Consider the following 26,575-nt stretch of genomic DNA (forward strand, 5'->3'; position numbering starts at 1 on the left):
ATCTTCTTTGACTTATTTGAACATAATCTCTCCCTAACTGTGGGTTGTTTGAGGGTATAACCTGAGGTAGGATTGTCTTTGTGTCCTCAAAGAGCTCAGCACAGTTTTTAATACAAACTATGAGGTCTTTCCAGAAGGCACTCAGCCATGTAATGTGAAAAATAGAGACATTTACTGAAGAAGATATAAGATACAAGGAATATTGTACATAGGACACTGATGCCTCAGTCGCCTTGAAAGTAGGTACCTTGGGACCTCACACAGTTCTCCCACTTGCCATCAGCTGTCCCCTTGCATTTTCCTGAAGCTCACTGATGGTCTGAAATCTCTTCCCTTTCACAGGTGATTTTAGTTTTGGGAAAAGCCAGAAGTTGAAGGATGCCAAATCTGGGCTTTTGAGGCTGAATCACCTGGGTGATTTGATGTTTTGTAAAAAAAACCCTGCAGGAGACAGGATGCATGAGCAGGTGCATTGTTGTGGTAAAGCTAACCAGTCACCTGTTGTCCATACCTGCAGCCTTCTGAATCATCCGAATAGTTTCCATGGAAGAATGTGTTCAAGGTTAACACAAAATTTGATGTAGATTCGTTCTTCTACTCATTCAGTCAGTTTGAATGTGACAGCCGTGCAGTACACATGCTCACTCAAAGGTGTCTATGGCCCCCAGTGACTAGTAGAGTGATGTCATTATTCACAGATGTGCATTACAGTACAATCGTCTTTGCCACCAGGTTGCATTGACGTCATGCAAACCATTCTTGTTATATTAACAGTCGCCATACTCTTTCTGGACAGACATCATATGCACCAAATTAGATCTTTATCTTTGTAATACTATAATGATAATGTTATTGCAGCCCAGTTTCTTTCATTATACATGACCTGAGCTGTACTTAGTGGTTTGTGAATCTTCATTTATGATGGTGTGTGACCTCTATGTCAACTGTCTTTTAGATGGCAACAACTTTTGTTCTCCTTTTTTGAAGATACCAGCCATGCCTTGGAGCTCATTGCTCTTGGTGAGATTGACACTTGTGAGGATTTTCAGTGTGATGATGGGCATGGTCTTCTTCAGCTGGGCTAAACAAGAAGGGTGTAGGGAGTGTTTATAAGCCTGTGTGTGCTCATCATCAAACAGGTGGACTTTGAAGCTTATCCAGAGAGTGTCAATGTTTAGTATTCACTTTAACGAGATCTGAGGGTGGATGGATCTAGTTAGAGATGCTTCTCTACATGACTCTAGAAAATCTCTCATGTTTGTAAATTAACTCTTTAGAATTTTGCATCCCAACTTGGTCATTTTGATTCTGTGAACTTTGGGTCCTCCTGGTGTCTTTAGTTCTTCATACTCTGAAGCAATGTGAGTGAATGAATATCTCATGGCTCTTTGTAGTCAGCCTTATTGCCATTGATTCTGTGTCATTTGTCAGTATTGTGGAATTTTTTTCTCAGTCTCAGTTTCATTATCTGGGAAAATGGTATTGCTACTGTTTACCTCTAGGACTATTGTAAGGAATAAATAATGATACAAAAGGTGTTATGTGCTAGAAAAATGTGCATCCTATATAAAGGACAGATGGATGTTAATTATTGGTTCCATGCTTACCGCTTTTTTCACACTGGGGTCCTCTGAAAAATAAGCCTGCTTAAAACCACAAGTATAAATCTCAAGTACTGCTGGCATTTTTCACTTAAACATCTCTACTTTTTAAAACCATACTGTGGTGAACTTTTTGAGGTGAAGCACATTTTCAAGTTTCATGGATATTTACTACTTTAATGACTATTGGAAGTGAGAAGGTTTTTTTTTTTTTAAATTTTATTTAGTTATTTTTTCAAGTACAGTTTTTTGTCTATTTTTCCCATCCCAGCCTCCCCTGCCCCTTACTCCCCACCTCCCTCCCATTTCCTCCCCCCCCCTTAGTTCTCGTCCCTGTGTCCTTCCTATTTGTTCCTCCAAATCCCTCCCCCTTTTTTTTTTTGTTTATGAGAAGAAAAAACTTGTACCTCGTGTAAAGCATGTATTTGTGAAATTTCAAGTCTCAACAAATTTCAAATCTCCAAAAAATTTCTTTTGTAAAAGAGAGAGCAGATCTCGAGGAAAATTATGAAATATAAGTAGAACACATTCCAGAATTCACCCCCCCCCAAAATGGAAAGAAATGGATCAATGTTTTCAACAATGTAATTTTGAATATTTGGGATATTCTAAACTGTTATAATTAGTTTTTTGAAGTCAAAAGTTATATTTTAAATAGCAAAAATACATACATGAGTGTGACCTTTTTTAAGATAGAAATAGTATCTTTAGAAATTGTAATATTGTATTTTATTATATATACATTGTATATTTGTATGCATTTTACTTTTTACATACAATAGGAATTTTTATCAACTGTTGACTATCATTTCCATGGCCATGTGGTCCACCCAGATACCCAAGACCTAGACACAAATTCAGTGCAGCCTCCAAGTCTCTTGCTCTGATTCCAATAGGCTGAGCATGTCTCCCTCCCTCATGAGGCCTTTCACGTTTTAGATGGTGAAGTGCTCATATCTATCACGAATTCTATATGCCCCTGTGTACACTGTCCCTGGGAGCTGTTCCTGCCCAGCATCTTGGTGACTTTGGCTGGCTTGATAGGTTTGCACGTGACTCATGTCCATGATGGCAACATGAAGTGATTGGGCAGAAAGATGTTCATATGCATTTAATTAATTTAATAGTTAATTAATTTTTTGTTTATATGCATTTTAAAATGCTATAAGATCCCATTTTGAGAGCACTAGTAATTCTGGGTTAAATTTTTCTGGGATTGTTCCATTGCTATATGAACTTTGATCAACTTTATGCCTGGATTTTCTGAAAACTCTGGAAATAAGTGCTTGCATCTAAAAAATTTAACACTTTGTCAAATAGGTAGTTACAATTAATACCACATAGGAGAATGGCAGGATATTTTATAATACTAAAATGAAAATTTATTGTTTGAGAAACATTTTTCCCCCTTGGAGAGGTCAGGGCATTTTATAAAAGTGTACATGTTTTTAATGAGACTACATAGACCTTTCTAGCTTTTCTCTTTGGGAGTTATAACACAATTTGAGGAAATGAGTTCTTAATTAGCAAATAGATTCATGTGTGCTCATATAAAATAAATTTCATTTATGTCTTTTACAACTAGCAGACTAGAATAAAATTGTATGACAAGTTTTGCTTTAAAATAATGGGGATAAGTTTAATAAAGGCTTCTTCCATGTCTTGAGTCTCCTTATATTGTTAATTCATTATTTCTAAATAACATAGATGCATGCGAGTCCAGCTTGGTGGGGAGCTGATGCACTGAGAGAACAAATTTACAAAGTGACACTTGCTTCAGTTAAGCAGTTTTAGATGCTTCAGACATATGATCCTTTCTGGACACTGTTAACCTCTTTGCCAATATCTATTCTGGATCTATTTTGTTGGGAACATAATCGTGCCTAACCCATCAATGAGACTCTATCTAAACTTACCTGCTTGAACATTGTTTGGGGAAATGATAGATGATAAAAAAAATCAAATTTGTCTTTGTCTCTAGTGAACTAAGTATATTTCTGTTTGTGTTTTAATATAAGTATTTATAACACTTTGGAACCTAGTTTACCGGTGCTTCAAAAATATACCTATTTCCACTCATCAGTAAATTTTATGTAACATAGAAAAAAAGTTTTCATATATATTTTTACATTTGATCTTCCCCCAAGTCTTAAATAGTCATTCTTATCCCATTTGGACAGAAAATAACTGTGACATTCAAGATTAAGGGCATACAGAGGGCACATATACAGCTTCATTTTTTCTCCATAAGCTACACATTGTCATTGAAGAATTGTACATCATGGGGTGACATGGTCAAGTTCGTAGTTTAGATGAATTCCTCTGGGAGAAATGTAAATGGTCAATTTATGAGGTCAAAGACTAGAATCAGAGACTCATTATTCTTGGCTCTCACCTTGCTATCATGGCCTACATACCATGCATCAGGAAAGCTGTTAGCTATGATTTTAGCACATATCAACAAATGAACTCCTTATTATCCAAACCACTCTTTCTACTTCCCTGATATCAGCCTTTATTAATTAAAAAAAATCAAAATATTTCCACATAGAAGAATGATAATTAGTATACTAGACAAAGAGGAATGTAGTCTTCTGTCAATTGGAGATCAAGATTCTTACGTTGCTGACTTGGGGACCTACTACAATGGGAAGATTTTCTGTGTTGTCTTCAGATGGTAAGTCTCTCTAGTCAACACTTCAGTAGGTTTTTCAAAAAGTCCTTCCTGCTGGGCCAACTTTTCTAATTCCTTTGATAGCCAGCATAAGTGATCCAGATAGCCTGTGTTCCTCTTCTGTTTATCCAGGAACTTTCTCATGAAGTATAAGAGATCAGTGGTGTTATTCTCAAGATCTTTAGGTCTTGCAGGATCTTATTTAGCATATTTTACAACTGCAAAGCTTTCTAACTTGTTTCCTTACTTCTACCCATGCTTTTTCTATTCTAAACACAGCAGTGTGACCCTTTTAATATATCATATCTCTGCTCTGATACAGCCTTACCATAGTCCTTCCAGTGGCTACAAAGCCCCACACAATCTAGTTATTTTTCTTACTTCCTGCTCCTTGCCTACCTGCTTACTCACCTCAGGGGCACCATCTACTTTGCTCTTTCTTGAATATGCCAGTAATGCCCTCACCTCCAGTCTCTGCCCTAGCTATTTTTCTGCTTAAAATATTCTGGATGGGTATCAACAAAGTAAGGATACTCATTTCCTTATATCTCTAATGAAATGTCTTCTTAATGAGTAGTGAGTACACTATTTAAACTGCAGTCTATTAACCCCTACTTCCCTTTATCCCTACACTGATTTACTTGATTTTATAGTCCTAATTGCCTTTCAATAAATTATGCAGTTTCCTTATTTGTGTTATGTATTGTTTATTTTCTGCCTGTCCCCATTACAATTGGGAATTCATGGGGATTCATGAATACCCATGGGACACAACCATTTGATGTGAATCAGTACATCAATGGCGATGTATTTCGAGCATCTAGAACAGTATGTGGAATAGAGTATATTCTCAAGAATGATTTGTTAAATGAACAAATACATGGAATGTTGAAGAAAGGGGAGAGGAAAGGTAATTAGACATATATTTTTCAAAGAACTATGTGAATGTGCAGGATGCGAAGTTTGAAATAATGTTTCAACCTATTTTTAGTTAATTCTAACTGGGGTAAAACCTTTAAGTCATCCATAAAAAGTAATGCACTTTAGCTCAGGCAGTCTGGGTTTCCTGGTTGTCAGTTCAGGTGGACTTTTTTCCTGTACACTTTTCTGTTTATTTTCCATGATGAAAGAGACAAGGTCAATCAGAAATTGTGATTTCCTTGTTAATTCACATTGACATTAACTTCTCTGTGATAAATATATGGTTGACCTTTGAACAACTTGAGTTTGAACTGCCCGGGTCCACTTATACACAGATTTTTTTTCGTTTTCTATTGATATTCGAATACAGTTGTCTCCATTTTCCTACCACAACTGCCCCCCGCCCTACCCACACCTACCTCCCACCCTCAATCCCATCCACCTTTGGCTCCATCCACTGGTCCCTCATTCATGTTCATTTACATTTCTTTCCCTTCTTTCCCATGTTATTTCCCTCTGCCCTCCCCTGTGGTTACTGTCAGTTTGTTGTCAGTTTTAATGTTTCTGGGTATATTTTGCTTGCTTGTTTGTTTTGTTAATTAAGTTCCACTTATAGGTGAGATCATATGGTATTTGTCTTTTACCGCTTGGATTTCTTTACAAATCTACAGTCATTCCCCATAATCCTGGGATTTGCATCCCTGGATTCAAGTAACCATGGATCAAAAACTATTTTCTATCCTCAAATGGGAATCTGCAAATGTGGAGGGCTCATTTTGTCCATTGTTCTACTTCATTTCATATAAGGAACTTGAGCATCTGCAGATTTTGATATTTGCTAGCCTGTATGTGTACTGGAACCAGCCCTCTGCAGGTACTGAGAGATGACTGTAGACAAATTTACAGGGAGTGTAAAGTTACATGCAGATTTCTGACAGCATGCGAATCAGTGCCCCTAACCCCATAGTTGTCCAAGGGTCAACTGTAATTAGTAAGAAGAGAGTCATAAGTGCAAAGAGAAAAAGCGATAATTCCCCCATCAGAGATAGTACTTTAAAATACTATAAAGTAAATACAAGCAAATCAGCCTGCAAATATTAAATATTAATATTTGCTGCCTGATAGCCTCTTTAGTAGATTCCTTTCTATAATCATTCTAGAGTAAAAGATGAATAAAATAGAAAGTATTATTAGAATAAAAAATTTTATTGACCAAATCTCTCAAAATGAATATACAAAGGTGAGCAAAAGTAGTTTAAATTACCAGCCATCATTACCTGAAAGATAAATCATAAGTAAATATATGAAATAATAATAATACAATAATTAATAATAAGACAAGAATAAACTATGTTCCCTGTACTCACAACTATAAACCTACTTTTGTGGACTCTTGCATTTACTTACCCTATCTTATACCTGTAATAAGTAGTAACAGTTGTGTATGAAATGTGGTTAATAAGTAACTTGAAAGAAAATCTGGAATCAATGCAATACATTGCGATATAAAAATTTCTGTTGCGGAATTACTCACATTGATTTTTGTTCTACCAGAACAAATGCATTGATTTTACCTCTTTTAAAATATTTTCAATTTGTGAGTTTGTTTAGGTTTTTAAATATAATATCCTGGCAAGTGTTACATGGAAAGTCCAAACTAAAACTACACAAACAGGCCCTGGCTGGTGTAGCTTAATGGACTGAGCACATGCTGCGATCCAAAGGGTCGCCAGTTCGATTCCCAGTCAAGGCACATGCCTGGGTTGCAGGGCAGGTCCCCAGGGGGGCCATGTGAGAGGCAACCACACAGTGATGTTTCTCTAACTCTCTCCTTCCCTTCCCCTCTCTCTAGAAATAAATAAATAAAATCTTTCAAAAAAATCACACATTGTTTTTTATATACTGTTTTTTCTTTTTTTCCTGCTCTGCATTACAAAACAATTTTCTTTGAACAAATTCTTATTACAATGAAAACAAAGATCATGTTCTAAAAACACATTTATGTTACTGTTTAAAGAAACTTTCTGCGACTGTCCTTCAGACTCATACATTTAAAAAAGGAAAGAAAACAAAAGAAGAACATAAAAGAAAAGAAGGAAAAGAAGAGTGAAGAAGGCACAGAGAGGACAGGGGAAAATAAAGGAATGTGTGTGTTGCTCCTAAGTGCCCTATTTTCTATACAACATAGAGCTAAAAAATTTTTAGCCTTGCTTTTTCTAAGGTCATAAAACAAATATTTTCTTCTTCTATTAATAGTTTTCTGACTTCACAAAAATATATTATCTAACTTGAGTCAAATAGGAAAATATATTTCTACTTAAAATATTAAGTTGATCAGTTATTTCATACTGTAATACTGATATTCATATATATGCATACAGATGCTGTTGAGTACATTTTGGTTTGGAACCTAATGAAATTTCCTCTTCCAGTTTTAAGAGGAATGTATGAAAACAACATTGGGATGCCATTAGTAATATAGACAATTATTACATTTAGACAATGAAGATACCTCTATTTGGAGCACTTTGAAATACCATTTTATGAAATTGCACACATACAGTGTTTGCAAACAAAATTTTCTTTTTGGGTGTATTCATTCATCTTTCAATACTTCCAACCTATAATTTTCTCTCAATGCATCACCTACCTTTAATAGGATAAAACAGTTTTTATTATATAAAAAAGGAAAATTGTGACTAAAAAGACTTCACATCAACCTCCCAATTATGTCTGCAGTTGCCATACACATTTCTGTCATTGCATGTGTGGATAAACTGTTATTTCAGGGACCTCAGTACCTCAGGCCTGGATCAGCTCAAGTGTCTCCAAAAAGCCAAATTGCTTTGTCTTTGGGTCTACAGAGGCTTCATGTCCCTTTTCAATATATGTCTTACCTTTCAATTCCTATCTTATTCAACCTTAATGAATCCTGCTACTTTTGTACACACTCACATTCCACACCTTTGGAGGCTGGAAAAATTAAATGTGGCATACAAATATAAGTATTTATTTAAAGACAAAGGACAATTACAATTCAGTGCCTGTGTAGTTTTTTTCTAGTAAGCATGTGCTTTTTTTCAGCTAGGTAGAATGTGTATACTTCTAGCTTATAGTTCTTTTATGGAAATATGTTAATTACATCTCTGTCTCATTAGAATTTGGGGATTTCTGCACCTTTGAGTCAAACAATTGGAATGTGTCTTTTGAAGATACATCTTCCCATGCACCCTCAGTCAGAGTGCAAAAGCCTTTCTTTCTTGACTGTGCCGCTGTGGTGCACATAGGCAACATGGTAAGGTTATGTTTCCAGATATTTCTAATGCCTCTGCTAAGTATCCAAGGTATTCAACACTTAAAATACATAATTATGCATAAAAAGTCAAATTTGGGACATTTGGAAAGTGGTTACAGCAAAGTCCAGTGGTTGAGAGCTAAGATAATTTTAGAGTGGGAAAAATAATCATGACATGGAATCCTGATGGCAGGAGGAATGTCCCATCACCTGACTCAGCACAGCACTAGTTGAAATGATGCTATAAATAAAGAACATAAGTAATTGTTCTCCTTATTTGTAATGTTTCCATTAAAAAAAAACATATCCCATGCCCACAGTATGGCTCTTCATTTACTCCATACCCTTAAGAGACATTTGGGAGAATTTAAAACTGTATTTCAAACCTGAGCCTCTCAGTTGTCTGTGACCGTCATTGAAGCTAAGAAGTCAGCAACCTTTCTTATGAACCCGAGGGTCCACCCTACTCAACTGCTTACATCTTTGCTGCCTTTGGTTTGCATATTTTGTTGCCAGTGTTTCCTCCGTAAAATGGCAGAGTAGTCATGTAACATACTACTGTCCAACTCTTAAATCCTTTGTATTTCTCCCAGGTTGGGAGAGAAGGATCATTCTTTGATTATGTGGAATCCTACTCAGTATTTAGAAATATCTAGGGGTGAATGCCAGTGATGAATATTGCTATATGCTATTACTATCTATATAGTTGTATACAATGCAAATAGTATGTGAGTTGGTATAAGTGACTGCCATCACATCCTACCTTTGATCAAGAACAAACTGCATTCATCATATATTCCTTTCTCTCTCACTTCAAATCCAGACTGAAAGGCTTTGCCAGTTTTCTCAGTAAAACCAGTGGGAATGGAGTCTCTTGATGTTCTGAGCATGTGCTAGGCACTTTCCCCATTGTTATGCTGCATACAGTTTTAGTATCCTAATTTTATATGTAGAACCTAAAATTTAGAGAATGAGGAATTTCTGTTTATGAAATATTAAAGGATATATTCAAATACAGGTCTTGAGTTTTTTTCTACCTCTTCACACTGACAAATTTCCAAACTGATGAAATGCTGTCAGGGCCATCCAGTACAAAATAGTGAAAAAAAAAAAAAACCCACTGTTGAAGTCAGAAAACCTGGGTCAAGTTCTAATTTCAGTAGATTCCAAATAAGTGGACTTGAACACGTCTTCCCTCCCACCCCCAAAAAGGCCAGTGATATCTTAAATTTGGTGTCCATCATAACCTTCCTGTCCCTACAGGTGTCCCCTAAGCAAGATGATGACTATCTTGTTGTGTATGAAGGCTTCATTCTGTACTGTCATCAACAATACAGAATTCTAGAACTCTGTCTGTTCCCTTTATTTTGTTTTATTTTTTAATAGAAATATCATTGAATATGACATTGTATTAATTTTGTTTATACAACATAATAATCTGATACCCTTGTTTCCTTATCTAGCAATTCAATTATAACAATATATATTCCAAGGTCTCCAGGGCATGACATAGTCACCATGCCATTTTAAATCCTGTTTTGTACATTTTGGAGAATAGACAATTACATCCTACATATTAGTTGTGGGATCATTCTGGATACTCTGGTAGTTAGTTATCAAAGTTTTCCCCCCATTAGGGTTAGGCAGTGGAGGACAAGGGTTAAGTGGATTGAAAACTTTTTTGGGTATATTGCTTATTTATGAATCTAAGTATCTTTTTAAATTAGTATTGATAATAATCTTGAAATGCCAATTTTTTAGTGGTATTAGTAAGTAAGTGGTAACTCATGCTATTATACAACTGTTAGTAAAAATCTTCCAAATTTTACCGTTGTGGCTCCAGAAACATGGAGATTGACATAAATGCCAACTTTGATCCTAATATGTTTATTAAATTGTCAAGGGGTGCATTGTACAGACAAACCTGATGATTCTGATGCTTTTATGCTCTAAATAACTTGAAAAGATATATGATTCTGGCTTCACTGAATCACATTGAAACATTTCAGAAATGGCTCTTTCATAAAATTCTCAGCTCCTTTTTTACTCCTTTCCACTAGCTATATGTGCAAAAAAAAAACAGTTCCAAAGTTCTTTTCTCTGCCTTTTTCAATCCCAGAACTGCACAGTAAATGCATTATTTGTTCCTTCTTTAAAGAAAAATGTTGAGTGTTTATTAATGCCAGACTCCAAGCATAAATCTATACTTGGGAGAGAAGAAAAGCATTGGTGTTATCTAATTATATTTTAAAAGATGATTTTGGTTGCTTTGTGGAAAATAACGAGTGTATGGTGAGGGTGGTGATATGTGTGGGCAAGTGAAATAGTGCTTGGTTAAGAAGGAATCATAACAGTCCTGGAAATAAATTTGAGATATAATTTGAAGAAAGAAGAAATAGGTCATGCTGGTGAATTGCATGTGCAGAGGAGAGAGACAAAGTTGAAGACTTCTTGATTTCTGGCAAGAGTATCTGAGTAGGTGTTCTTGTATTTAGTCAGGAACACTGTAAGATGAGTAGGTTTATGGGTAAAATCATGAGTTTAGAAATATGTTTGAGTCTGATGTAAGATATATAAATGGATTTGTTAACTAGGCAACTGAGTATATGAGGCTTGATCCTAAAGAATTCTGCAGGAGCTGAACGCTGGAGAATCTATACACAATAAGTGATGTTTAACCTAGTTTTGACAGCATTTAAGATAGACTATAGATTAGGAAGAAAATGGGTTCCAAGATTGGGCCCAGATGATCCTTGGGTATGATGATATAGAGGAGGGCAAGGCAGGAAAATAGACCTGCATGGTGTGGTTGCAGGAAAATCATGAGACTGTGCTGTTTCACAGCCAAGAAAGAGATGAGTGTATTTCAAGAATGGCAGAAGACCCAATTATGTGGAAGGCTATAGTGAGATTGAGAAAGATGATTGAAATGTGCTCATTGGATTTGACAACATGGGGGTTACTGGTGACCATGCAGGAGAAGCTTTAGTGGAGTGGTTAGGGCAGAAGCCAGGTTGGAGTGTCCTGGATTGCTTACTGGAAAGTGAAAAAGTGCAGGGACTATTTGTTGAAATCTCTTTTGAAAAGAAATTTGGCAAAGAGAAATGGCATGGAAGTTGGGTAGTTGGTGGAGAATATATGGAGTGAAAGAAGTTTTGCTTTAAAAAAAATGATACACTAATGCAGTATTTATAAACAAGTTTGTGAACTATCACTGGTGATAGTTCTTACAAAATTGTCTGTTCACGTAATTTGCCCATTGTTTTTGGTTTGTCTTTTTTTCTTAGAAATCAGTTTGTGTATGTTCCTTTTTTTATATTGGACAATATTTCATGTTTGATTGTATGGATTGCAAACATCTTTTTCCAGCAGTAAGGTTTTGTTTTTGTTTTTGTTTTTTACTTTTCTTACGCCTAGTTTTATCTTGTAAAAGCATTCAGTATTAATGTGTACTGATGTTTATTTTTTCTCTTCTTTTTTTCTTTTTTTGTGTCTCTGTCTTGATGTCATCAATATATTCCCTTTGTCATACTCCAAAAATTTAGATACTTGTTTATCCGATTGACGTTATTAATCCAATAGAATGTTTTTTGTTACTTTATATTTTGGAGAGAAGTAGAGATATAAGTTTTTTCATTTCTCCATATGGATTCTTGCAACATTAATTGAATAGTCTATCTTTCATAGCTTATTATGGTCTAAATTTGTAGCTTATTGTATTTGAAGTTCTCATAGGTACAAGAATCCATTTTAAATGCATTTATTCTGTTACTTTGTTTTGTCTGTCTCTTCAACTATATGTGTAGCTTTGTGGTAACACCTGATATCAGTTAAGCTAAGTCACCTCTTTTACTTCAAAATTGTTTTGACAGATATTGACCTATAACTTATCCATATATATTTTAGCATGAAATTGTTACATTTTATAAAAACACTGATAGGATTTTGATTGATTTTTTATTTTATAAATTAATGTGTGTTCTAGGGATTTTAATTATATGAACATGATATGTTTCTCATTCATTTGTTTTCTGACATTCAATAAAATTAATTTTTTATTGTAAAGTCTTATACATATTTGTTAGACTTAGTGTTATTATTTGTGCTATTAAAATGTTACTCTTTAAAATAAGATTTATTAATGATTTGTTGCTCATATAAAGGTATGTAATTGGTTTTTAGACATTGACTTTTTTAAAGGTCATTCTTTATTTATTTTTAGAAAGAGGGGAAGGGAAGAAGAAAGAGAGTTAGAGAAATATCAGTGTGTGGTTGCCTCTCATGTGGTCCCCACTGGGGGCCTGGACTGCAACCTAGGCATGTGGCCTAACTGGAAATCGAACCAGCGACCCTTTGGTTCACAGCTCATGCTCAATCCACTGAGCTATACCAGCCAGGGCTAGACATTGACTTTTTATTTGGCAAACTTGCTGAACAGTCTTATTAATGGCAATGATTTATTTATTGATTAATATTGTTGGATTTCCTAGGTGGACAGCAGGTGAATAAATATATTTTGTGTTTTTTTAATCCTTGCCTTTTAAAATTTTTGTAGTGTTATGCCCTGGTAAAATTTTTAATGTAATAAATAATAGAAGTAGTAATCTTATGGACCCATTCACAAAACTATGCTAGCCCTTAAGCTACACCTTCTTCACCTGTTGTCATCTTGAAGGACAATTGACACTAACAATTGGAATCTTAAAAACTATTGCATTCTAAGTGTTTTCCCAATGAATTATAAAATAAAAATTTAACTGACTCTACCTTCTCTCTCAATGATGAGTGCTCTGTTATTTACCCATTGTTTTTATTCTGTAATTATTCTATTCAGCAGGTATTTATTGATTGTCCATCGTTGGCCAGATACCATGATGGTTCTAGGGGATTCCATGATGAATATAACTAACAGTGTCCCTGCCCTCATGAGGCTTCATAATTAACAATTACACTTGGTTATTTCCTTACAATCCCATGGTTGTGTGAAGCAAGCATGTAACATGCTGTCAGAACACTTAGGAGATCAGAAGGCAATGGTGCTTAGATATAGTTTGGAAGATCAGGAACTTGACTTAGATGATAAGTGTGAGTTAGACAAAGGTGGAACACTGGGCAGGCGAAGTGCTCCAAAGACCGGATAGATGTTATAAACAAAGTTGTTCCAAAAAGGGTATCCAATGAAAAGTTATTTGTTACAAATATTAGATAAGCATACTGATACAAAAACATAAAAATATTGAGGAAAACAAATCTCTATTGAATACCACTGTTTGGAGATAGTTTATATATCACTTTGAATTTTTCCCTGGTTAATTAGGAAGATGAAGCCACCCTAAGGGGAGGGCCATGGCAGTTGGTACAAAGCCACTCAGGGTGATATGTGCTTGTGTATCTGCCTCATCCACAGACCTGCTGCTCAGTTCACCCATCATCCTTGCTCTGGCTCCATCTCTGGTTGTCTCTTTATTTTGATTTCAATTTTTCTTTCTGCAGCCATGAAGAACAACATTTAAATAAAACACAAAAAGCATTAGCAATTTAAAAAATAATTTCATCAGACACAGTAACATCATCAAGAATATCCCAAGGCAATATTGGCTGTGGGCATTTTGGCAAATTTGGGTTGCTTATCTTAATACAGCCTTTTAACCAGTTGTCAGTGCAAGGGGTATGCTTGATTAGATCTTGTGTTCTGAAAAAACAGGGCCTATGTAGAAAACTCTGTTTTGTCAGCTTCACAGAACAAAATGCTGCAACCTGCATGTTCCTTTTCCAGTTTCGAGTATAGAGTTGATTTTAAATTTTAAAGAACAGTGTGGTGATTGCAGGAGAGAAGAGGGTGGGTAGAGGTAAAAGAGTGTATTAAGGGGATAAATGGTAATGGAAGTAAAATAAAATAAAGGCAAAGATGGAAGTAAAATAAAATAAGTATAGGCAAAGATAGAAATACAATGAAAAAGAATAAAATTTAATTGCAGTCCCATTAAGATGTGCTACCACTCCCAGATGTATCAAATATGTATTTCCTTTAAAAACCATATTACTGCCATGGCTGGTATGGCTCAGTGGAGCACCAACCTTCGAACCAAAGGGTTGTTACTGGTTCAGTTCTCAATCAGGGCACATGACTGGGTTGCAGGCCAGGTCCCCAGTGGGGGGCATGTGAAGGGCAACCATACATTGCTGTTTCTCTCCCTCTCTTTCTTTCTCTCTTCCCCCTGTCTAAAAAAATGAATAAATAAAATATTTAAAAAATCCCGTATTATTATTTTGCCTTTATTCACCAGTGATATTTGGGCAGAAGGTAGTAATAAAATGTTAGCATCTATTTAGTCATAGGGGGCTAAGTAATATAGAAATTTCTGAGGTGTAAAGTGAAATATATGGCTTCAAAGACATAAGAAAACTCAGAATGACAAGCCAGCACAAGCTGGGGTTCTTGATCACCCAAGGTGTGCTTGCTTTGTATCTGGCCCCTGAGATAGGAGACTAGGTTCTGTTGTCTTTTCATTTCCCTCTAAATCAGAGGCAGGGGTCTTAGGGTTTTGGGGGACTTCAGAAAGTCAAACATTTGACCAAACAAATGTACTTAGTATGTGCATTGAGGCTCAGTGCTCTGTAAAGCTCTGCATGCAGAAAGATTTAGGGTCTTATTCTAACACTTCTTCATTTGGTGAATCTTACGCCAAAGCCCTTCTTCGCTCAAGTCTTGGCAAGTGTGATTGCACCTTACATAAATGGTAGGCACTTCTTGTTACACTGAGGGGAGCATGTTCCAGGTTGGATATTTAGTAGTTCATAACAAAATGCATATTCCTTATAGAATCTTATTGAGGGGGATTGGAAAGGGGAAGCTCCTTCTTTCTAGGGGACAATAATGTGCATTGATATAGGGGTGTAATCAAAGCACTGGGTCAGACTTTTCAGCCTCATCTAGGCCTCTTTTGAACATTTGCCTGCTGGCAGACTAATGACAACCCATTTAATAAGGAGGCCCTGAGGCACCAAACATTAGAAGCACAGGGAGAATCTCCATTTTGACCCAGTCACACTACCACTGATGTGAGCTGCACTCTTTCTGGACTTTTTCCATTAATCAACAAAGACAAGGAGAAGTTATGCTTGTTTGTTTTTTCTCTGTCATGGAGAAGTGGAGATAACAGGGGCTCTGCCTTATGAGGTCTGAGATGAAGGGTGATTCTGCCAATACCACAGGACCTCTATGAATCATTAACTGGGAGATCATTTCTTAAGGTTCTTATCAGGCACATGGTGAGGGTTCTCCATACATTATAATACATATTTAACCATTGAGTGATATTATGAGAAAAAATAAATTTACTCAATTTCACAGGTGTGGACACACAGTCTTAGGGCAATTACGACATTGGTTGAGGTCATAAATAGGAGATATGGGAGCCAAGGAATATTAAAACCCAATAATTTTGACTTTCTAATTAAAAAATATATGCTCATAACTACTATGCCATGCAACTTTATTTTTTCAAATTGAATATTTTATTATAATAGTTGTCTCTTTTTAACATGTATACTTGTTTACCCAGAATGATCTGCCTGGGAGGGAAAATGACTATGCCTAAGGAAAAAATGAAAAAATAATTAAATTTTGTAGGTTTTAGTTATTGTAGGCAATTATGTCCACATCACTTACAAAGCTATCACCTAATGTGTCCAAGGAAGCAGTTTGAGAGGGGAAGAAAAATCTTTGGAAAAATTCAACAGTGGCAATAGCACAGCTCTCAATATGAGAAAACATATGTAATGCAGACTTGGCTGCAAATTTTGTCTTTGGAAAAATGTGGAGAGAGGTTTGTCAATAGGCACAAAAAAAGAGAAGGCAGTGTGAAATAGGCCTTTGCAGACTATTTCCCCAAAGTTGTGCAGGGCCATCAAGACAGTGCTTAGTCTTAACCCTGGCACCAGTTTCAGAACTTTTCCAGTTGCAGTGGTCTTAACTTTCATATCTTAAGGTAAATCAGTCCATCTGAGGGAAGTCTTCAAAGGCCCAAGGCAGATGGTTCCTGCTGTCCTTAAGCAAGCAAAACATACTTGATCTTGTTTTATAAAATAGGGTTGAGTCTTACTTATTTCTCCTGAATTTTTGTCTGCCAAGCAAATTAAGGCAATTATTTCCACTTCTTCAATACAGGTATGACTGTGGAATACCACATTATAACCTGGATAAATGACAGATTTGTGCTCTATAATCACTATCTGAGCATCAAATATGAATTCAGATATTATTAGGCAAATATTATTAGGATCACAAAAGATCCTGGAAGAACCCTTTCTTCTTCAATTTTTTTAGTCTGATTTTAAAGTTTTACCCTGGGGCTACAGAATCAGTTTCTATATCATCAGAAATAATTCCAAGAACTTCCACATGTGCTTGTTCAGCATCATCACAAGCTGCTGGACTTTACAAATACATAGATCTTGATTCCCGCTTTCCCAGGACCAAGGTGACCATATCCTGTTTTTATCCACAGTTGTTAGCCTGGTTGGGCCATCAACTGATCTACTGAAGTTTGGAAAATTACCCAGATATGGAAGAAATAGTAATTTATTCCAGTGTATGAAGGACAAAAGACTGATTGCTTTTTAAGATTGCTTCAGTCAGTCCTGAGCAGGGAATAAAGTGAATGGGATTGGGATTGAAGGGCTTGTCCCTTGTTTTGAAATTGAAACCATTTTTTTTCATCTTCGTATCTCTTACTGCTCCAATTCACTGGTGGATCATCCGTCTCATTAAATTAACATAAGTGTTTTATACCAGCAATGGCTGCCAACATTGTGTGTACTCTTGTTTGTCCTCCTTTTTTAAATCCAGGTTCAAACTCCCCCTTCCTGGCAGAAATTACCAGTGCAGCCAAGTCAGCTTGAGAAGCACCACCATCATATTTGGAACAAAACTCTTATGGCCAGGGGCATCTAGAATTGTGAAATGCTGCTTCTCTGTTGCAATATAGTTTTGATCCCCTTCTACTGTTTTACCCCATCTAGTTCTTCCTGATTTGTGTCTTAGCCCCAAGAGAAGTGCCAAGTTTCTGTTTTTCTCTTTAGCTTCTCTTTCATATTTCTTTTGTCCTTTTGTCAACTATTTCAGTCAGATTCATTATTTGTCCTGTAATTGGTGACTTAGCAGCATCTGCATGTCCAATGCATATCACATTTACATGTTCTTTTTTAGGAGCTCCTGGTGGTGCAAACACAGACATAGGTTTTAGTGGTTCCTCTTTCTCCATCATTTCTTGGGCATTTTTTTTCTGGGGGCCTTATAAAACCCAGGGAACTACTCACCTGCTCTGCATTACTTATTTCTTCTTTGTGTGCCTATGATTATGCTGGGGACATTTCCCTCTCCATTTTCTACAACAGGTTCTGAAAATTCCACGCTAAAGGCTGAATTTGACCTTCACGTAACAGTGACTGTTCTTCTTGAGAAGCTTCCACAGATGCTGAAGGGCCTCCCTCATTACTATGGGCTACTTGGTTGTTGGCAGAAGCACCAGCTGGGAGTGGGGTGGCTGGGCCAGCCCAAGTACAGCAGGAATGCAGGGACTTGGCCACGTGAGTTTTGGGCATGAAGGGTTTAGAGCTGACTTTGAGTTGTGAGCTAGAGGCTGTGCTGAGGTGTTCATGCTCTGTCTCTGCTACCACTGTCAAGGGGCTGTGGGCTGCCACTTAGGCTAAGCCTGTGGACTTCCATGCCCATCTACTTCCGGCAGTTGGCTACAGGGTAGCCACAGCTGCCACCACTTATCACTGTCTGGATCTCTGGTGGGACCTGCGCTGGGGAGACAGCATGTCTGTAGTGAAAAGAGGGCAGGAAAAAAAGAGGGGCCACTGGGCAGGAAGGAGCAGGATGCACTAACCCTGGAAAGCAATGAGGCAGAAGGTCCGGGGATCTAGCGACCCAATTCCTGGCATTGTTGCTGGGCAGCTCCTGTTCAAACTCCACACAATCCACAGGACAGTGTGTGACTCAACCCTCTTGGTGTGTATAACTGGATCTCCTCCCACCCAACCCCTTGCCAAGCAACTTAAAAAACCTGCTCTCTCCCTCTTCCAGGCTTAATGAGAGAAATGATTAAAGACATCTTTGTGAGAAAGCTCTGCAAATTATGATATGGTTTGAAAAATGTGAGTTATTTGGTCCAGATTGTTGATATATTCTGTTCATGTAAAGGGCAGGGTATTTATAAACTTTGATTTAGTTTATATAGTACGTGTCTTTTGTGGAGATTATTCATAAAACAGTATATTACTCCACAGAGCAATTACTATACAATTCCTGGTGCTCTGGGCTGTAGAGATCTGCCCCCCCAATGCTTTCCCTAAGTGGGGAAATTTCCAAGAAGAGGCTTCATTAGTAAAAACTTTCTTCTTGGTGCCACCTTTTCCCAAGGCGTAACATACAGTTGGCCATTTGTTGAAGCAGATACTTTGTGGGCCAGTACCACCTGCTCCACACTGTCTGGGGTATTCAGAGACCTGTATCTCAGGCTCACCCTAGGCTCTCTGCTTGCACGTCACGGACCCTAGAAGGTATTCTGGACCAGCTCAAGACTCAGGGTCCTGCGTGGATCTGGCTCTGCTGGAAGAGCTGAGAAACCTCCTGGATGAAGAGAAACCTCTCAGTTTCAGATCAAAACCCTTCTGTGAGCCATGTCTTTCTTCTGTCCTAATACCTTTCTTAGGATTTCAAAACAGAACTTGGCTTCCAAAGAACAGCTAGTGGGCTTGTTCTGTTTGGAGATTCAGCTTGTGTTATCTGTGCCCAATGTATAACACTTTGACAGAAGTATTCTCAACTAGCCCACCTCACTCAGGGAAAATTGTGCTTAAATAAAGGAGATAGAAAACTTTCAATCTGCACCTCAAAATGGAGTGATGTGAGCACCTTCCTGATATTGGTGTTCCTCAACATTTTTTTCACTGTGGGGTCAGAGGTTACCCAGATATGGCCAATGGGAAAATAGAGAGCAAGTCTTGGCAAGTTTTGTTACCTTTGTTCTCCTGTGTGTGAATTTTTAATATAAATTCAGAGAATTTAAGTATTAATGCTAGTCAAAATGTTTCAGTAAACAACTTTCAGAAATTTAAATTTGTAAGTTACTTTTAATTCCTGTGCAAGGTCAGATTTTAGACACTTTTTAGACAAGATTTTTTTTTATTGACAGTAACTGTGTTTATAGATTTTTTGAACAATGTCTTGCCAATTATCTCTGATATTCTTAGGTATAATACATGCAAATACATTTTTAATGCTGTCTATGTTTATATAAAATATACTGAGATATTTTTAATTCCCTATGTCCCTCAAAAGGATAAGATAAAGATAATTTCTTCTTGGTTATAATGTTAAACAGATGAAAAGTTGTATAAATAAACCATATTCACTTTAAGAGCATGTATTGGTGATATTCAAATATGATTCAGCATGGTTCTTAGGCATTTATGTTTCCTAACACTTTGCTGTTTGTGGGAGGCAAGGGGAAGAAATATAAAACACGGCGAATGCTCTGGTAGGGCTTATGTCTTATTGGAAGGGTACAACTACCACAACTGAAACAGAGGAAAATATGTCACTTAGGATGAGTAAAGGTCATTAGTTCTTTAGGAGTTTAGAGAAGGGCAATCTTTGGGGGCTTGGTAATTTTGAGTTACTTAATATGTAGAATATTCAATTCCTCTGTGATAGGCTCAGGAATGTGTGGTTTGTACTTTTTTTGTCCATGTGGACCCCACAGCATCCATCCCTCTGATGAAGGTATTGGGATGCCTCGTTAACAAAAGAGACACTGAGGCGAAGAAGTTAAGTGGCATGCCCAAGTCAGGCTCAGTCCTCACTGATGCAGAGCTAGAGTTTTTCTTTTTTCTTTTAATCGAGATATGATTGACATATAACATTATCTTACAACATAATGATTTGCTATTTGGAGATATTGAAAAACGACTATCAAAATAAGTATAGTTAACATTCTCACATAATTACAATTTTCTTCTGATGAAAACTTTAAAAATGTATTAGCAACTTTCAAAAATGTAATACAGTATTTATTATAGCCACCATTCTGTACATTACATCTCTATTACTTGTTTATTTTATAACTGGAACTTTGTACCCCCAGACTGATTTCACCTTTGTATCCCACCTCAACCCACCACTGCCGCAACTGTCAATGTGTTCTCTGTACCCATGAATTAGGGTTTTTTTAAAATTCCACATTTAAGTGAGATTACATAGTGATTAATCTTTATCTGACTTATTTTACTTAACATAATACTCTCAAAGTCCATACACGTTGCTAAAAATCGCAAGTATTCATCTTTATGACTGAATAAACATTCAGCCATAAAGACCCCATTACCTATGAGATCTGTCCAGAAAGAATCCAGCCTTGTACTATGAAAAATAGAGACATTTATTGAAGAGGATACAAGATACATGAACCATTGTACATAGGACAATATTGTCTCAGTCCCCTTCAAAGTAGCCATGTTGGAACCTCACACAGCTCTCTCAATTCGCCATCAGCCACCCCTCCATATTTTCCTGAAGCTCACTGATGGTCTGAAATCTCTTCCTTTTCAAAGGTGATTTTAGTTTCAGGAAAAGCCAGAAGTCACAGGCTGCCAAATCTGGGCCATCGGGGCTGGGTCACCTGGGTGATTTGATATTTCATCAAAAAACTCTGCATGAGATGTGATGCATGAGCAGGCTCATTGTCTTGATGAAGTTGCCAGTCACCAGTTGCCCATAGCTGCAGCCTTCTGAATCATCCAAATAGTTTCCATGGAGAAATGTTCAAGGTTAACACAAAATTTGGTGCAGATTCATTGTTCTACTCATTCAGTTATATTCAATGTTATGGTCACATAGTTCACATGCTCACACAAAGGCATCTACTCACCCCAGTGACAGTAGAGTGAAGTTGTCATTATTCCCAGATATGCATTCCAGTTCACTCTTCTTGGCTGCCAGGTTGCATCGACGTCATGCAAACCATTCTCATTATTATCAGTTGCTGGATTTTTCCTGGAAAGAGTTTGTATGCACCAAATTAGATCTTTATCTTTGTAATACTATAATGATAATGTCATTGCAGCCCAGTTTCTTTCATCATATATGACCTGAGCTGGACTGTTTTGTGCATATTCAAAATGTTATTATTATATTAACAATGGCTGAAGTTTTTCAGGACAGACCATATGTTTTTATTAATTCATCATTAGTGGACAGTTCATATGATTCCATGTCTTGTAAATAATGCTACAATGAACAATGGGTTGCATATATTTTGTCAAGTTATACTTTTTGTTGGTTAAATAACCAGAAGTGTAATTGCTGGATCACATGGCAGTATTTTTTTAAATTTATTAATTTTAGAGAGATGGCAGAGGGAAAGAGGAACATCGACTTGTTCCACTTATTTGTGCATTCATTGGCTGCTTCGTGCACGAGGCCTGACTAGGGTTGGTACTCACAGTGTTGGCATACTGGGATGACACTCTGAGCTACCCTGTCAGGGAGGTACTTCTACTTTCAATTTTTGAATTAACTTTTATACTGTTTCCATAGTGGATACACAAGTTTACATTCCTGCCAACAAATGTATGTACTTTTTTTCCATGCATGCCAACGCTTGTTATTTCTTATCAGTTTGATAATAGCCATATTAACAGGTATGAAATGATATCTCATTACTGTTTCGAAGTTCTCTGCTGATTAGTGATTTTGAGAATTTTTTAGGTACTTGCTGACTATCTGTATATCATTGGAAAACTGTGTATTCAGATCCTCTGCCTATTTTTTAAATCACATTGTTTATTTTTGTTGAATTTTATGAGGTCCTTATATATTTTGGATATTAAACTCTAATTAAATATGCGATTTGGAAGTAGTTTTTCTCATTCAGAATGTTGCCTTTTCATTTTTTTATAGTTTTCTTTATGGTTCAGAAATTTTAGTTTGATGTAGTTCCACTTATTTATTTTTTTCTTTTGTTACCTTTGCTTTTACTATCAAATTTTAAAAAATCAGTGTAATGACCAATGTCTAGGGATTTACCATATTTTTTCCTAGGAATTTTATGGTTTCATATTTTTAATCTATTTTTAGCTCATTTCTGTGTGTGATGTTAGATAGGGTTTCCATTTCATTTTTCTGCATGTGGCTGTCTTATCTTCCCATCACCAGTTATTCAAGAAACTGTACTTTCCCCATGTATATTCTTCAGAGCTGTTGTTTTTTTTTTACTAGCTCTGTTCTCTCTGTGGTTGTTGAAAGTGTCTCCTTAAAAGAAACAAAGTGTGTTAGAATAGCTAACCAATATCAGCATTTATTGAGCTTAATGGGCCAGGCATTACTCTAAGTAATTTTTCATGTATTATTTCACATAATCTTCACATGAATTTTGTGAGCCACAGAGAATTTAGTGGCTTCCCTACGACTACAAAGTAAATGAGAAAGATCTGTACTGGATTGAAGAATTGGTCTAATATTGCTACGTGTTGGGAATGAGACACAACTATTTGGGTGGGGCTGATCATCTACTACCTTTACAGAAGTAGTATGAGGGTTTTAATTTCAGGCAGGGCACAAGGTGACTTATTGGCCAAGGGCACAGCAGTATGAAACCTAAGATTTATGAAGAGTGGCTTAGAAATAGCAGGCTAGAGAGAGAAGAAGGGGAAAGGGATCAGAGAAATCCTAGAAAGCAGAATATTTAGACTGATCAGTATGGAGCAGAGATGAAGAATGAGAGAGAAAGGGCAATTTGAATTCTGTATAAATGAAAAAAAGGAAATATCTTGAAAGCTTTTGGAGATTTCTAATCTATCTGTGGAAAGTCTCAGAATTAGTCTATTTTCTTTCAATCAAGTATATTTCTCAATATGGTGCCAGAAGTTTTTCTGAGAGTCCACATTTGAATCATCATGTGGTTTGAGAAACTCACTTTCCGGCGAGGACAGTAATGCTGTAGCTAACACTGCCTTAAAATATGTAAAATGAAAATGTAAAAATTCTCACTTTGATTCTGTGAAAAGAGAGTATGACAATTGATTAATTTATCACCAAATGAATCTGTCACAAGATTTTGAAGGTGGTGCTTTGAAACATGTCATGTTTCTTAACAGCCTTGTCTAGATCTTCTCAGGAAAGATCCTTGTGAACTCATTATTGATAGTTCAATATAGGTTTGAGAAAAATACTGCACAAAAAAAATCCTGGAACAAATGTCTTCATTATTTACCAGCTATGCGACACTTAATAAATAATTTAATTTTTCAGAATCTCATGTTTTTTTTAATCTGTGAGTTGAATGTGAAGTGTAAGATGGAAGAGGCCAGAGAAAGTGAGCTAAGGCGAGAGGAATAAAGGCCTCATTTGCCATATTTAAAGTTTTCCTCAAAATGTAGACATGCACAGAATAAAGCTTAATTTTGTGAAATCACATAATCAAATTTATGTTTTAGAAAGATGATTAGAAATGGTGCCAAAAATGGATTGGAAGGAGAAATAGTAGAGGACATGCTTATGGTTTTCTTTAATATTTATATTTTTTAATTATATTTTTGATTATGGTATTACAGTTGTCCCAATTTTCTCCCTTTACCCCCCCCACCTCCACTCAGCATACCAGCTTCCTCAGGCAGTCCCCACACCTTTGTTCCTGTCCATGGTTCATGTGTTCCTGGTTCTTTGGCTACTGTATTTTCTATAATGTACTTTGCATCCCCATGGCTATTCTGTAACTACCAATTGTACTTCTTATTCCCCTCACCTCTTCACACATCCCCCCAAGTCTTCCTCCACCTGCAAACCATCAAAATGTTCTCTGTATCCATGATTCTGTCTCTGCTCTTCTTTGCTTAATTTGTTTTTTAGAATTAATTATTGATATGTACTTACTGCCATTTCATTGTTTATAGTTTTTATCTTATTTTTCTTAAATAATTCCCTTTACCATTTCATACAATAATGGTTCAGTGATAATGAACTCCTTTAGTTTTTCCTTGTCTGGGAAGCACTTTGTGTGCCCTTCCATTCTAAATGGTAGTCTTGTTGGATAGAGCAATCTTGGCTATAGTTTCCTCCTTTTCATGACTGTGAGTATTTTTTACCAGTTTCTTTTAACCTGCAAAGTTTCTTTTGAGAAATCCACTGACAGTATTATGAGAACTTACCTGTAGGTAACTAATTGCTTTTCTATTGATGCTTTTAAGATTCTCTCTTTATCTTTAACTTCGGGTATTTTAATTATGATGAATCTTGCAGTGGGCTTTTTTGCATCCATCTTGTTTAGGACTAACTATCTGTGCATCCTTGCATGTCTATTTTCTTCACCAAACTGAGAAAGTTTTCTTTTATTGTTTTTCTCAAATAAATTTCTGATTTCTTACTCTTTTTTTTCTCTTTCTGGCACTACTCTCATGTGAATGTTGGAACAATTGAAGTTTTCTCACAGGCTCCTTACACTGTCCTCATTTTGGGGGCATTCTTTTTTTGTTCTTGTTGTTCTGATTGGTTATTTTTTGTTTCCTTTTATTCCAAATCATTGACTTGATTATTGGCTTCATCCACTCTACTACTGACTCCCTGTAAAGCATTCTTTATTTCAGTTAGTGAATACTTCATTTTGGATTGAATCTTTTTCATGCTGTTGAGGTCCTTACTGAGTTCCTTGAGCATCCTTGTAACCAGTGTTTGAACTCTGCATTTAATGGATTGTTTATCTCAGTTTTGTTGAGTTCTTTTTCTGGAGTTTTGATCTGTTCTTTCATTTGGGCTATATTTCTTAGAGGATGAATTATATATGTTCAACTCTGACATTTTGACAAGTATCTAAATTTGATGGAAAAATTATATCTCTAAAATTGGGAAGAATATAAAAGATGAAGAGCAGCATTTCTCAAGGGGAACTTTAATTTTCACTAGTTTATTAATATTTATACAGATTTTCAAAGAAATAAATTTATATTAGAGCACAAATATAAATTTAAAAAATTCTAGTTTGTAGAAAAAAGTTATACCTTGTAGAAAACTATAAATGGTGATGATATGATATCACTTGCATTTACTTTAACAAAAATGAAAGTACATTTGTAGAATTGCAAGTCTCCTTCATATAAATCATCTTTTAGCATTCAAATGTTTCACTCTTATTTACTGATATACATCAAATACCTTTTGAATATCCACTGAGAATCAGGAACTCTCCTAGACTCTGGAAACATAACTTGCTCTCAGAGTATACATACTAGGGATAGGCCCCAGAATTTAGGTGTTTATAATAGGAATTCTTGACATGAGTCTTAGGAAGGATTTGGGGATAGGCAAATGTCTATGATCCCAGTAAAATGTCCAAGAGGAGATTTTTTAAATCAGATTTTCAAAGATAAGTATAATCCTAAACTGGCTAAAACTCATGATATTCAATAAACTAAGCCAAACAGAAGCTAACTGACCTGCTCAAGGCCTGGAGAATCAAGTAACCATCTGGATCTGTGACCATTGGTTTAGTGCACTCTGCAGTGGCATGCTGACTTTCAGTATTAATTATGTCATCCTACTCTAAAGAATGACCCATTTTCTTAAGGTTTTAGAGATCATTTAACATTCTTATTGTAAATGTGATTTCTTATCAGGATGCAACACTTCACAAATTTTATAATTTGGTAATTTATGAATTTTAATAAATTTATAATTTTAAATTATAATTTTTTAATTGTTTATAATTTGACCGACTTGAGTTTCTTGTAGCTTTTAATTCAATGAAACTTTGAATTCTGATGGTCGTAGAGGCAGTGTACCTGCATCTTTGATGGAGAGGAATGTGACAAGGGTCCTGAAGAATCTATAATGGTATTTCTTCGATCATTTTGATGAAGCAAAATTGTGTGACATTCCTAAGAATATTGTTAGTCTTCTGTTGCAGGACACAGACCAGTACTTTTGAAATGGCCTTACTGACTTACTGCAGAGGGGGACTCTAAGCTCTGTGGTAAAACAACCTTTACATTTACACACTACCATCTGACCTTTGGGGTCAGAGC

General features: G+C 36.2%; 1 protein-coding gene and 1 pseudogene across 4 annotated transcripts in view; one reads left to right on the forward strand and one right to left on the reverse strand.

The window, feature by feature from the left end:
- NRG3 (neuregulin 3) overlaps positions 1-26,575 on the forward strand; it is a 1,193,746-nt gene that overhangs the window by 138,860 nt on the left and 1,028,311 nt on the right. The window lies entirely within an intron of this gene.
- LOC119049341 (eukaryotic peptide chain release factor GTP-binding subunit ERF3A-like) lies at positions 936-26,034 on the reverse strand (annotated as a pseudogene).

The sequence above is a fragment of the Artibeus jamaicensis genome, unplaced genomic scaffold, assembly GCF_021234435.1.
Source record: "Artibeus jamaicensis isolate MK-2021 breed Jamaican fruit bat unplaced genomic scaffold, CSHL_Jam_final contig_332, whole genome shotgun sequence".
NCBI classification, from domain to species: Eukaryota; Metazoa; Chordata; class Mammalia; order Chiroptera; family Phyllostomidae; genus Artibeus; species Artibeus jamaicensis.